This window comes from Aotus nancymaae, unplaced genomic scaffold, assembly GCF_030222135.1.
Source record: "Aotus nancymaae isolate 86718 unplaced genomic scaffold, 86718_ANA_hifiasm-v0.15.2.pri h1tg000019l, whole genome shotgun sequence".
In the NCBI taxonomy this organism is placed as follows: Eukaryota; Metazoa; Chordata; class Mammalia; order Primates; family Aotidae; genus Aotus; species Aotus nancymaae.
In genome coordinates, this window is record NW_026988431.1 from 8,847,454 (window position 1) to 8,861,883 (window position 14,430).

The window sequence follows — 14,430 nt, forward strand, 5'->3', positions numbered from 1 at the left end:
GATTATATTGATTGAGTCTGGGATTTTGTGAAACATACTAAACCAGAAAGATTACCACATTTAGAATCACCAGAATACAGTGGTTTGAGACCAAAATCTTTTAAAGCGAGAGAGCTGCTTCAGAAAAGCCTGTTTAACTTCCAGGTGAGTACAATAACATGGCACCTGAAGTCATTCTAATGCTTAACTATTTATTACACCGACATGAAAATTGTACTAAAAACTCAGTTCACATTTCATCACATGGCTCTAAAATGAAGTTCCACCCCCTAAATCCATTCCCACTTTCTCAGTCACAACTTTCTTTCCCACCTTAGAAGCAAAACTCTCAAGCTTCCAGAACCACCTTGTTTCAAGAGACATTGCAACATATAGCAAGACATCCGCTCAATTCTTTTCTCTAAGCTCTTCCTGGCAAGAAACTGTTGCCTTGAGTGGAGCTGATGAACAGGAATAAGCATTCTAAAAAACAGGGATGATTACAAAGGGAATTGCTGACCATAGCTTCTAATAAGAGTATTAGGGAACTTAACAGGACTAAATCTGAACGTACCTCCTGGCTGCAGATTGTGAGAACAATTCTCCAGAGAAGCAGGACTGGCATCTGTCTTCTTACAATGATGTTCAGGATCCTGCAAAAGCAATGGTCTTCATTTAGCAGTCTTAAACATCACAATGCAGAAAGTGAAATTAAAGTAGATTACATTATTCCAAATCTTTGCCTGTTTCTCCACAATACCACCTTTCCATGATGTGACATAGTTAACCGTCTTGAAACAAGAAGACCACCAAGTTCTTTTGCTTAATCTTAAACCAAACTGAAACTTCTCCACTGAAGCTATACCCGTCCACGAGGAGGGAATCACACGACGGGGTGCAGCCATCTTGGTGCAGTGCTTTATATTAACTGGGCTCAGGGGCAGGCTCAGGTGCTCTAAGATGCAAAAGAATTCACACAGGTGGCAATTGTTAATTACAGTGCACATCCCACAAGCACGGACCTTTGACCCAATAGCAAACTAAAGTAGATTGGATAGAAATTCTGTTATAATCCAGGCCCGTGAAGATTTATAAGAAAAAAAAAAAATGAGTTGTAATCTTCTTGTTTTCATCATTTTTTACATAATAAAATAAGTTCTAGGGTCTACTAAGAGATACCTCTACTTAAGAAACTATGACAATAGCTTCTAATCCTAACATTTTTTAAGAAAGTAAAGTCTTGGGTTCTAAATTGTCTTTTATCCAAAGAATATAATTTAGTTTTCTTAATTTCCTCCTGCTAGGGAAGCTAAATAACTTGTCTCAGAGATTCTCTTTGATTAAGGTTTAACCATTACAATGGAATATTCCTTTTTTATTTTTATTTTTATTTTTTTTGAGACAGGAACTTGCTGCTCTGTTGCTCAAGCTGGAGTGCAGTGGCATAATCACAGCTCACTGTGACTGCAAACTCCTGGGTTCAGGCTATCCTCACACTTCAGTCGACCAAGTAGCTGGAACCACAGGCACACGCCACCACTCCAAGGTATTTTTTCTTCTTTTTTGTAAAGACAGGGATCTTGCTTTGTTGCCCAGTGTGGTCTTGAACTCCTAGGGTCCAGTGATCCACCGGCCTTGGTCTCCCAAAGTGCTGGGATTACAGGTGTGAGCTACTGCACTGAAGTGGAAACAGCATACGTTAAAGAAGAATAACTAGTGTTGGCAGAATTTACAAGTCAAAATACAGAATACCGAGTTAAATTTGAATTTCAGGTAAACAGCAAATATATCTTTAGTATATGTGTATTTACCATGTAATATTTGAGACATACTTGTATTGAGGACATCATTGTGCTAAAAGATATATTTGTTGTTTATCAGAAATTCAAATTTAGCTAGGCATCCTGAATTTTATCTGCCAACCCTAGAAGCGTCTTTAACTCGAAATGTTTCTTGGTGAACAAGTAGCGGGGGGAAATGTTTAGTGAGTGTGTCGTGCCTAATCTTGGAAGACAGAAGTTCTTAAGAACTTTGAAACAGACTCCAGTACCCTTAGGACTCTCAGTTCTCCCATCGGAGGAATGAGGGGTGTGAAGTATAAATGTTAAATGGGCCTGTAATGAGAAATTTTAAAACTAATGCTAGTTCAGTTTGGTATAAATGGCAACATCCTCGATTTTTTTTTAACTTCTTTAGATTGCTTGTGTATGAATCTTACTGAGTGTAATTAATTTATTAGTGAATTAAATGAATAAAAACTGTCTGGATGCTTCCAGCTCCTGTCATGGACCACAACATGAACTATCAGGTGTAGCTTAGCAACTAAATAATGAGAAGGCATTTTCTCTTCAGCTTTGGTGCATTTTTCTCTACCAAATAAATCAATTTAAAGCTCATCTTGACACTCCTCCATCCCCTACCCCCATCATTTCAATGTGAAAAGAGGAAACGGATTCAAGCAACTTAATCCAATTGCTTTTTCGAGATACAGACTCCTTAAGTATTGCCTCAGACTATGTCTGACCTCTTGAACTCACAGAGGGGAAATTAAGGCAGAAAAATCTAGCAGTTCAAATTGTTGTAGCTTCGAGACCTGGTAAGATTTAATCTTTTTGGTTCCCTAAGGCAAATAAGGTTGAGCAAAATATCCAGAGAGTAACATGTTGAAGAATGGTTTATTTTTAACGACTGAAAATGGCCCCAAACACCGAGTATTTAGGAGGGTAGAAGCTACGGAAGTTCAAGGTTATTTAGTTACCAAAGCATAACGACGAAAGTCAACAAATCAGAAGAGAGGCGTTGAATGCAAAGCAAAAGAAAACTTAGATATTTAGGTACAATATAAGAAATCTTTTGCCTTGGATAACTTTAATTTCAAGGTATTCGTGGTGGATGTAATACCCTATCTACCTCAGAGTTACTTTTATCATGCAGTGGGTCAGGACACGTTTCCAGTTCTTAGTACTATTGATTGGCTTCCTCTGAGGAGTCCTCTGAATATTCAATCCAAGAAGCCTCACTACAAAGTGAAAAAACCCTCAGCATAATCCCCAAGCATGCCATGGTAGGTCTAAAACCTGGCTCATTTTGGGGAAGGTCTTAGAGCTCATGGATGAATTTTTATCCTTGGAAAATTCCACTGCTAGAGATTTTCAAATAATTTAAAAGGGATCATGGTACATTCATATGAGAAGAATAAGATCCTCAAATTATTGTATATATTCAAGAGTCACCTAGGAAAACTTATTATAAATGCAGATTTCCAGTCTCCATCTGGAAGACTGAGGCAGAGAATCTGCTCTGATAGGTCTCAATTTTTCTGTTCATATATTTTTTTAACAATCTATATGACACGTGTTGATTCTGTCTTATGATCAATGTAATGTGCTAAGTGCTGGAAGTTTAGAATTTAAATATGTACTATATTCCTTCTCAAAAGTTTATCATTTGATGTGTTTATTTCTCAGAGAAGGCCTGTAGGGAACAGGTATACAGAAGAAAGCTCAGGTCCAAAAAGATCACAGCACATACTACAAGACACACAGCTAGTACATACAGAAGTCAAGTCTGCAGTGACGTAAGTTAATTCATTCATTATTCTTCTCTCCTTTTCTAACTATTTTCCTGCCACACCTGTCCACTGTGTCGCTGTGGCCTACTCACTGCCCTCTAAACCCACCAGACCTACACCTGCTCCAGGACTTTGGCCGTTTTTCCTCCTCTATGCCGAAAACATTCTTCCCGTTATCTGACTTACTGCTTCACTTCCTTCTGTCTCAGATCTAGTATCACCTTCTCAGTAGACCTTCTGTGACCACATTATTTAAAATTACAGCCTTCCCACAGAGCACCCAACCTTTCTTTCCTGTCTTCCAAGTCCTTCTGAAACGTGAAGTTTAATTGATAAAGTGAAGACACGCCATCCTACAAATCTGACGTGTAGCACACTGAGCATTTGGAGTGATTTACTTACATGTATACATCTAATGGTTTCTTGCCTGTCTCTGCTAGGATGGTAATTCCCAAACCTTAGCAGCATCAGGATCACCAGAACTGCTTTTTAAAACACAGATTCCTGCTTCTCAGCCCCAGAGATTTGATTGAAGTCATGCTAGTGGTGCCGGTGAGCAGACCATTTTGAGCAGCCTTGCCATAAGGCACCAGTTCTCATCTAGGGATGATTTTGTCCCCAGGGAACACTTCATAATATTTGGAGACTTTTTTTATTGTTACAGCTGGAGTAGGGGAGCCACCTGGCATCTTGAGAATAGGGGCCAGGAATGCTACTAAATATCCTACAATACACAGGACAGCCCCTACAGCAAAGACCTATCCAGCTCACAATGTCAGTGGTGGGGAAGCTGAGTAACCCTGTCCTAGATGAATGCTTCTTAAATGCTACTATGCATCGAGAACAGCAGGGCTTATTAAAAGTTATATCATTTGATTGCACCTCCAGAGTTTCTGATTTGTTAGATAGGTTCAGTGTGGAGCCTGAAAATTTACATTTCTAATAAGTACCCAGGTGAAGGAAATGCTATTATTGGTCCAGGGCCAACCCTTGGAAAACAACTGCAGAACGAAAGTTCCACAAAGCAGGGATCGTGGTCTCTTTACTCACTTCTGACCCCAGCAATAGAATGTGGTACAGTATAGTCACTCAAGTTTCTAATTTTTTAATAACAGCACCACTATGCCATGCTCTCACATGACGATTCTGACGCCAAGGATTCTTGGAACACACATTGAGAAACAAGAGTTGTTTGGGCAGCAAATTTCAGATGCCATCTATTCCTATAGACCCCTCAGCTCATTTACTACCAACCAAAGAAGTCCAAGGAGAGTTTGCATGTTTGCCCCAGCAGGCCTAACAATCTGCCTGCAGGGGATGCTCAAATTACATCCCCACGGTGAGCTCTGTACAAAAGAAACAGTCAAATGCAAGTCTCTGCATTCTCTATTTATGATGAAACTACACGATCTTACAACCACCTGTCACACAATTCCCATTTTCAAAACGGCCAGAGAATTTATTCACACACACACTTAGTTCTTCAATCTGATCCTTGAGTGAGGCCTCTAGCTTTGTAACATGATTGGGAATCGGTGTGTCTTGAATGTACTTGCGCCTCCATAACCACATCTCTGGCAGCTGTCCACTTTAAGATGGTATCTTCCAGGTGCTGCCAATTACCTCTCCTTACATCACTTTTCTGAGGGAATATTAAATTCAGTTCCTTTCATCCTGTGCCCAAAGCCAACAATGAAGCAGTTGATCTCCATAATTCAAACATGTCTGATATCTTAGATTCAATGGCCCTGTTTAAGACAGGCATTTAATGAAGAACCAGTGAATGAGAAGTTTAATGGCTAAAGTGAAGACACTCCATCTTACAAATCTCTTTTTACTCATGTGGAGTCATCAGCCAGTGTTATTGATTTGCATTTACTGACTGGACTTTCTATTATGTTCAGATGTTAGTATCCTCTGCTGGTGCCTGCAGGCTATTAGTTTCAGGGTAAAGCTTGCTGTCCTGAAAACCAAAGTCTTCTCTACTGAACTGAAAAAGCTGAAGCATCCACGATGGCTCAGAGAACCCAACACATTTCAGAAAGCTGTAAAAAGTATTTCACTAGTTGTCTTTATCTTACAAGAGTGAGAATTGACATAGAAATAATCAAAATCGAAAAAGATATGTTCATTATTTTAAAAGCAGCATTATTGAGATATAGTTTATATACCACACAATTCGCCTGTGTAAATGTACAGTTCAAAGATTTTTGGCAAATTTAGAGTTGTGCACGTATCATGACTATTTAATTTTACAGCATTTCCATCATCCCCTCCCCCACAAAAAAATAACCCTGAGCCAATTTGTAGTTACCTATCACCAGCCCCAAACACTAATTTACTTTCTGTATCTGTAGATTTGCCTTCTTGGAGAATTCCATGTAAGTTGGATCATACTATACGTTGTCTTTTGTGTCTGGGTACATTCAGCTAGCAAGATGGTTTTTAAGGATCATCTGTGTTGTAGCACATGATCAGTACTTCGTTCCTTTTTGTTTCCAAACAGAATTAAGTTTATAGATATATTACAATTTGTTTATTCACCAGTTGGTGGACATTTGTTTTGCTCTGTTGGGCTATTATGAATAATGCTGCTATGAATATTTATGTACAAGCCTTTATATGGGCATATTTTCATTTTCCTTGGGTAGATTCCTGGAAGTAGAAATCCTGGGTCATATAGTAAATCTATGTTTAACTTTTTAAAATGTCAAACTGTTTTCCAAAGTGGCTGGATCATGTTGTAATCCCACGAGCAACACATGAGGGTTCCAGTGACTCCACAGTCCCTTGAATATTTGTTATTGTCTATCTTTTTTACTTAGCCACACATGGTTCACTCTTAATGAAATGTGCGATGATGAAATGTGTGAAACGGTGCTTTCAGATTTGTCCCCCACATATAAAAATACATCCAGCATTTATTGAGGGCCCGCTCTATGTAATGTCTTTTAAATATATTACTGTTAACCTATCAGTAACAAAATGAAATGTCATCTAAAGTTTATAAACGAAAAAATTCGGTTCTGAAAACTTAAATTTTCCCCGTGGAATCCCAGCAAGCAGGTTGCAAATCTGAATTCAATGCCACAAAACGTAAATGCAAGAGTTATTCATGCAAAAGTCAAAACACATTTGAAATACAAGCATGGGCTTCAGTTTACCTCTGAATGGCCAAGATATTTCTACTAACGTCATTAAAAAGAGGAATAAACAATCAATAAATTCAACTATTTCTGATGATTACAGATTTTCTTTGAAGAAACTCTACTGAAATTCTAATGAACAATTTCACCTCAAAATTTTCTCTTAAAATGTCAAATCCCAAAGTTGTAGTTTTGCCTCAGGATTAACCAGCAAGATATTTATGACAATCAAAACTCAAATGAAACATACTTCATAGCAATGAAAATGCTGAATGGTTTTTATTTACTAAATCATTTGCTACCATCAAAAGATGTAAATTCTGACAACTGCTGTTCATGTTTGAGTGCTTAAAACACATCTATCGCCAGTTTCTGGAGTCTCGCCTGTGACTGAAGAGTATTGATGTTTCATCTAGCATGTATTTCATTATAGATAGGCTATTGGCAGAATGGTGGCCAAAGGCACTAGATGGAACTACTCCAGCTGAAAATCTTTAACTTATCACCTACTCTGGCCATAGCTTCCTTTTTTTTTTTTTTTGAGACAAAGTCTCACTCTGTCACCTAGGCTAGAGTGCAGCGATATAATCACAGCTCACTACAGACTTCCCCAGGATCAAGCCATTCTCCCACTACAGCCTCCCTGGTAGCTGAGACTACAGGTTTCCACCACCATGCCCAGTTAACTTTTTGTATTTGTAGAGGCAGGGTCTCATCGTGTTACCCAGGCTGGTCTCAAACTCCTGGGTTCAAGCAATTCTCCACTTCCCAAAGTGCTGGGATGACAGGCATGAGCCACCGTGCCAGGCCTGGCCACAACCTCTTAACCTACCCTTGCCCTCTCTTGCTGCCAATATGACTTCATCTGATCTACCCTATTTTATTCAAATGGCCATCCTGCTTTCTCAAAGCTAATTCTTCTCTGCCTTGGAGATAATCTAAACACTGGCTTGAAATAATCAGCATTTCAGAAAGGATAACTTTATTCCCTTAGGATTTATTATTTGACCTGTTTGACACAAAAGGTTTGCTAATGAGTACTTGCTTACCTGTTTTGTTTCAGAATATCTGTTGATGTAGTTCCTTGCTCCTCAGAATATGGTCTACAGACTGGTAGCATCAGCATCCTCTGCAAGCTTGTTTAAAATGCAGAATTTCAGGCCTCATCCTTAACCTACTAATCAGAATCTGCATTTGAATAATCTCCCCAGCTGATTCCTATGTGCTAGGTCATTAACTTTTGCACAGGCTCTCAGGTCTAACCCATAGACCCAGAACCTCGCATTACCCAGTTGAAAATCTGCACCTATCAGGAGTAATAACAGGGAACATTTATCGTTTAGAAAGCACTTCCTTCTCTTCTGTCTGCATAGGTTTCTTCCCTCTGCCTCCAAATATGCTAAAGCCACTTCCTATTAAACAACAAAATCTCTTGACTCTGTTATCCCTTTGAGGAAGAGTGCAATATTGTTCACATTTATCTACTTCCTCTCCCTGTGAAAGTATCTAACATCCCCATCCTGTTGAGCCCAGATTTGCCTGTATGATTCATTTTGGTCAATGAAATGTAAGCAAAAGTGATATGTGTCATTTCCAAGCAGAAGCTTGAAGAATCAGTGATGCCTTGCCCCTCTCTCTCCACTGTCACAAGCCTGGCAATGGTTCCGTCAACTTGAGTCCAGAAAGAAGACAACAAGGAGCAAAACTAAATGTGACTTATGGAGGGCAAGTAAATTTGCTGTTGAAAGTGACAGAGATTTGGGGTTCACTTGTTACAGCATAATTTTGCAAAAGCTTACTGATACACCTTGAATCACTATTGTTTTCCTGTTTTCCTCTTTTTCAGTTATAAAGGAATAAATGTACCTAGAGGGAGAGATCTTATTTAGAGATTCACTCACATCTGAACTCTCAAAAACTCAGGTTATCCTCTCCTCTCCTGCCAACTCTGCCAAAAAACATCTTTAGGGTTGTCATTCTTCCTCTAATTTCTAGATTACTCCCAGTTTGCATTATAATTTTTATTTCCCTAGAGCAAGAATCAGCAAATATTTCTTGTAAAGGTCTAGACAGGAAACATTTCAGGTTTTGCAGACCATATGAACTCTCTCACAATTACAGCTCTACCTTGGTAGCATGAAAGCAGCCTTAGAGACTACATGAGTAAAAGGGTGACTGTTGCTATGATCTGAAATTCATGTGGTGGATACTTAACCCCCAATGCAACTGTGTTGGGAGGTGGCGTCTTTTGGGAGGGTTCTTCCCTCATGAATGGATTCATGCTGCTATAAACAGGACTTGGAGGAGTGGATCCACTCTCTCTTGCCCTTCAACCTTCTTCCATGTAAGGACACAGGCCTTCAGCAGATGCCATCATCTTGATCTTGAACTTCCCAGCCTTCAGAACTGTGAGAAATGTGTGTGCTTTTTAAATTACCCAGTCTCCAGTATTAATTGTTATACCAGCACAAAACAAAGGCAACTGTGTTCCAATAATCCAAAGTGCTTGGATTATACGCATGAGCCACCCTTCCCGGCTGAGTCAATGAAATCTTATTCTTTCATAAAGTAACCACAGCCAGCTGTCAAGAGGATGGTTAAGTAACAATATGTAGTCAATCCTACTCATTAGTGGAGTCTGTACTTGTGAATTTGTGTACTCACTAAAATTTATTTGTAACCCCCCAAAATGATACTTGAGGCGCTTTCACAGTCATTCGAGGACAGGAGCAAAACCATGAAATATGTGAGTGGCCCAATGTGCAGGTCAACTGAGGCCAGACAAGGCAACACTCTGCCTTTTTGTTTCAGCTCACATGCTGTAAACAACTGTGGGATTTTTTGCTGGTCTTTTTAGTGCCACAATTTTCATATATTCTGTGCTACGTGTTGGTGATTTCACTGTTGAAATGGCCTGCAAGCACATGCTGAAGTGTTGTTTAGTGGGTCTACGCTCAGGAATGCTGTGATGTGCTTTATGGAGAAAATACGTGTATTTGAGAAGCTTCTTTCAGGTGTGAGTTACAGTCCTATTGGCTGTGAGCTCAATGTTAATGAGCCTATGTATATTAAATAAGGTGTCTTTAAACAGAAACACACATAAAACAAGGTTACATGTTGCTCAATTGATGGAATTGTTGTAACCAGAGCTTCACCAGGAACCTAACCCTGTATTTCCCCTAGAAACAGTATTTGCTAAGGCAGCAATCTTAGTGATTTTATAGAACATAATAAGCGAGCATAACTGGAGCCAGCAGCTTCTCAAGAGACATTACGAAGCTCTGCCACAGGCACAACCATTCTGAATTTGTCGAGCACACATGTGGAGATACAGCAGTTCCCCACTTATCTGCAGTTTCTGTCACTGAGGGGCAACTGTGGTCTGAAAATAGGTATGTAGTACAATACCATATTTTGAGAGCGATTACATTTACTTAACTTTTTTTTTACAGTATATTGTTATAATTGTTTATTTTATTAATCTCTTACTGTGTTTAATTTATAAATTAAACATCATCCTAAACTTTATCATGTATGTAAAGGAAAATACAGTTTATATAGAGTTTGGGACTATTCTCCATTCCAGGCATCCACTGGGGGCCTTGGAAAGTATTCTCTGTGGGTAATAGTGGACTACTCTAGCCAGAACAGCTGGTTAAGGAAGCATAAGCAGACAGGTAGATGTTGCAAGACACCAAAATTTAGTGCAAGCCTGTCCAAATTGAGTAGTAAGGAGAAATCTATAATCAGCATCAAATAAAATATCTCTTCTTTGGGTGGCCATAAGGCATACACAGTCACACCTAGATATAAACACAGTTTACGATGGTCTGCAAGGTCACACTGAGGCCTGAATTTTCCTTTAAGTAACCCTTAGGACATCGTGAATTAAAAAACAATCAATCATGGAAACAGATGGGATATAGAATCTGTTGCTATGTTGCAATTAGTAAAAGGGGCTACGGATAAAGCAAAACTCATTATACTGAGAAGCAGAAGCATTGCAAACAGCAAAAGACCTTGTGGTCAGCCACAGGTGTAAGCTGAAAGACAGACGTGCCCTTCCTGAAGCAGAGACAAGGCCAAAAATGATAAATACATCCCAGGTTGCTCACAGATGCTCATCCCAAACAAGGAAAAGCATTAAGCAGTACTTGTCAGGAACTGAGACGTCAATAGGCTTAAGAATGGTCATGACTCAACGACAGTCACCTATCTTTGTATTTTAAAAAACAGTTAAAAAGAAAGAGAGACAGTATTTCAATTTGATGTGTTTAAAGTCTTACAGGGCTGGGCATGACGGCTCACATTTGTAATCACAGTACTTTGGGAGGCTGAGGCAGGCAGATCACTTAAGCCCAGGAGTCCAAAACCAGTCTGGGTGACATGGCAAAACCCTATCTCTACCAAAAGTACAAACATTAGTTGGGTGTGGTAGCACATGCCTGTGGTCCCAGCTACTTGGGAGGTTAAGGTGGGAGGATCCTTTGAGCCCAGGAGGTAGAGGTTGCAATGAGCCAAGACTGTGCCACTTCACTCCAGCCTGGGCAACCGAGAAAGACCGTCTCAAAAGAATTTTAAAAGTCTTACAGCTCAGAGGAGTGGAGATGTATTGATCCTTTGTATATGAAAGCAAAACCCTTAATCCTGAAAGCATTGAGTGTGGCCCTCAAATGTTCTCTAAGTTTCTCAGGGCTGAATAGTCCACATGCAGTTTAAGTGGCTATGGGTCCCCCTGGTCCTTCTGCACATAGGCCAGCTCTACTGCCTTGCTACTCAAAGTATGGTCCACAGCCAAGAAGTGCAACATCACTTGGGGATTTGTTGAAAATCCAAACTCTCCATCTCCAACCTAGAAGTACTGAATCAGCTTGTATTTTAACAAGACGTGCAAGTGATTCACATTTTAAAGCTGGAGCAGCAATGGCCTACGATTATGGTGACCAACAAGTCCCATGTAGTGTGAGAAGCCTTTTGGTCTCGACACATCCAGATATTGGTTATTCTATTTTAACCCCAATTCCACAACCAAAGGAAGTTCTCAAATGGAAGACTTGAGACTCAAGAGCCACTTAAGGATTATTGTACCCTGAAACAATTTCCCATGGCTTAAGGTTTACTTCAAAGTCACATCTGGTTTTATGTAGTCTTCAGATAAGGAAAATAGAACAAGGATGGAAGAATTCATATGGAAAACTAAGACTTTGAAGAACAATCTTCCTCCACATTCAGTCTTCCATTCCAGGATATAACAGTCCAAGAAATGCATTTTGAAACTGACCAGAAAAAGAGATCAGGAGATATTCTTCAGGGGCCTAGAGTCATTCTGTGTGATTGGTTGCATTATCACCACACCTTTCAAAGCCAAGGACAGCTGCTCTTGAGCAATGGTTCTCAGACTTTAGCTATGTCAAAAACACTTGCAAGGCTTATAAAGCACAGACAGCTGGGTCCCACCCTCAGACTATCCGATTCAATGTCGTCCCAGATCAGCAGCATCCAAAACACAGGAATGATTTTAGAAATGCAGAATCTCAGGCACCACCCCAGAGCTGCTGAGTCAGGATCTCTATTTTACCAAAATCTCCTGGTGATTCGCTTGCACAGTAACCTTTGAGAAGCATTGATATGGAAGACACTCTTGAATTTGCTGAATCTGCATCCTGTGTATAAATACAACTACTTCATGTTCTCATTGAGCAAATTTGCATTTCATGGTCTGCTCTTCCTTTTTTATTTTTTTTCCAATTTTGGCCTTAGAATAGGTGGAAGTTCAAAGCCACACAGCTACACAGATTCATTGTTAATAGAGCTAGTTACCTTCAATACCAAAAACAGAAAGTGCTCTCATTGGCAATGAAGGAGCATTTGCCCTGGCTCAAGGAACATAAGGACTTCTGTTCTCTCCAGGGAAGCAGCCACTCAGGGGAAGCCACCACTCTTAGACTAAGGACATCTGGACACAGCCAGTGCCAGCAGCCTGTGTACTAGGCAGATGTACTTCGGAACCCTGCCCTCCACAACAGTTCCTGCAATTTGTTGGCCATACCTCATAGGAAGGTTTGATTCCTGCCAGATTAGCTTACTAAGGAACGGCATATTCCCTTCTCCGAATAGATAATGCTGATGTCACATTTTCTACCTCTACTTCAATTTTGCCAATAACATAAGGCCACATATCCTGTTATTTTCTTCTTTGAAGTCCTTGAACTGGATGCCAGTTCTCCTGGAATTTTTCTAAAGAATGGTAATAACTTTTATGAAGCACATGTTAAGTGCCAGATATTGTCTTAAATACTTAACATTTCTTATCTTATTTAATTCACACAATAACCCAGGAGATAGCTACCATGATTATCCCATAGGATAGGGAATTCAAGACACAGAGTAGCTAATTAACTTGCCCAAGGTCACCCAGCAGGCAGACTGCAGAGCCAGTACATTAGTAAAAAAAGATATTAAACCACCATTTTTGTCTTACCTTTTTTTTTTCCAGAAAGTTCCACCTTAAAAAATATTGCAATAATAGAGTGTTGCATACAGGAGTGAAACTGTTGCACTGGAGAATGCCTTTTAACCTGTGTGCATCTCAGCTCATCCTGTAGTAAGTGGGATAATTATAAGCACTCTGCCTCTCGCAGAGGTATTAAGTCTATGCCTGCACAGTGTAAACTGTAAAAGCACAGGATAAAGACAATGATCAAAGTGACAATAATCACCCCAAATAATTCATTAACTCTCACAACAACCTTGTGAGACACAGGAAATCGAATCTGGATTAATTGTTGGCAACTGTTAACATGTGCCATGCCAAGATTCTATTCTTGTTCTTCAGGTGGGTGGAGGGGGGCTATCTGCTGCAGAGAACTGACTCTCAAGTGAGGGAGGGAATGTCAAAGCTTTCCAAGGAGTTGCAGGAGAAACAGAAAAAAGAAACAGGGCTGTTCCCACCTGTACATGAGTGCAGCAATGACTGATAGATGATCGCCAAATCTGGCACACGGATAGGTTACATTTCTCAGCCTCCTTTACAGTTAAACATGGCCCTAGGATTCAGATATAGACAATGGAATGTGAGAAATCATGCCGCATCAAAATCTCCCATGCATGATTCTCTCTCTCTTGCTCCATCTTCCAACTGAATGTCAATACCCAGAGCAACCTAGGAAACCACACATGGAAGACAGCCGAGCCTTTGTTATCCTGGGTCCCTGAATGACTGTGTGGAATGATCCTTACCTACTGCCCCTCCCTAGTCCAGGTATACCATTATTGTATTGCTTTCTACATATTACATCAAATTTAAATTTATTAAGCCACTGAAATTGGGTATTTATCTGATACCATAGCTAGTATTAGCCAAACTATTGATCAGTGTCCTCTTTATCTAAAAATCTGCTTTCTGCTATTTTAAATATGTTACTTCTATTGCAAATTCCCATGAATAATGATTCCATCTAGGTTAGAAGAGGAAAATATCCATAATAGACTGGGGAGATTTTATTCTCATAGGCATGTTGATCTGACTGTTTTCCTAACTCCTGTATAGGATTGGCCATGGTGAGCGAATGACAGTTTTGATTGTTGAATAGAAGAATAGAAAAAATGATTTTTGCAGGAAGGATAGAGGAGTTTGCTGAAGAGAAAGAGTTTGGTCATTGTGATTTCACCAGATTTCCAAGACCATAGAAGAGTTGGAAAGTGAAGTGGGATGGCTCCAAAAAGAAGTCACCT

The 14,430-nt window shown here is 39.7% G+C and overlaps 1 protein-coding gene across 3 annotated transcripts in view; it reads right to left on the bottom strand.

Moving 5' to 3' along the window:
• The window catches only part of RARB (retinoic acid receptor beta), a 777,639-nt gene that overhangs the window by 702,617 nt on the left and 60,592 nt on the right, over window positions 1–14,430 (bottom strand). For all 3 annotated transcript variants that reach the window (XM_064378607.1, XM_064378606.1, XM_064378608.1), the window contains exon 2: window positions 554–632. The gene's annotated coding sequence lies outside the window, so the exon portion shown is untranslated. The remainder of the gene's footprint in view (window positions 1–553; window positions 633–14,430) is intronic.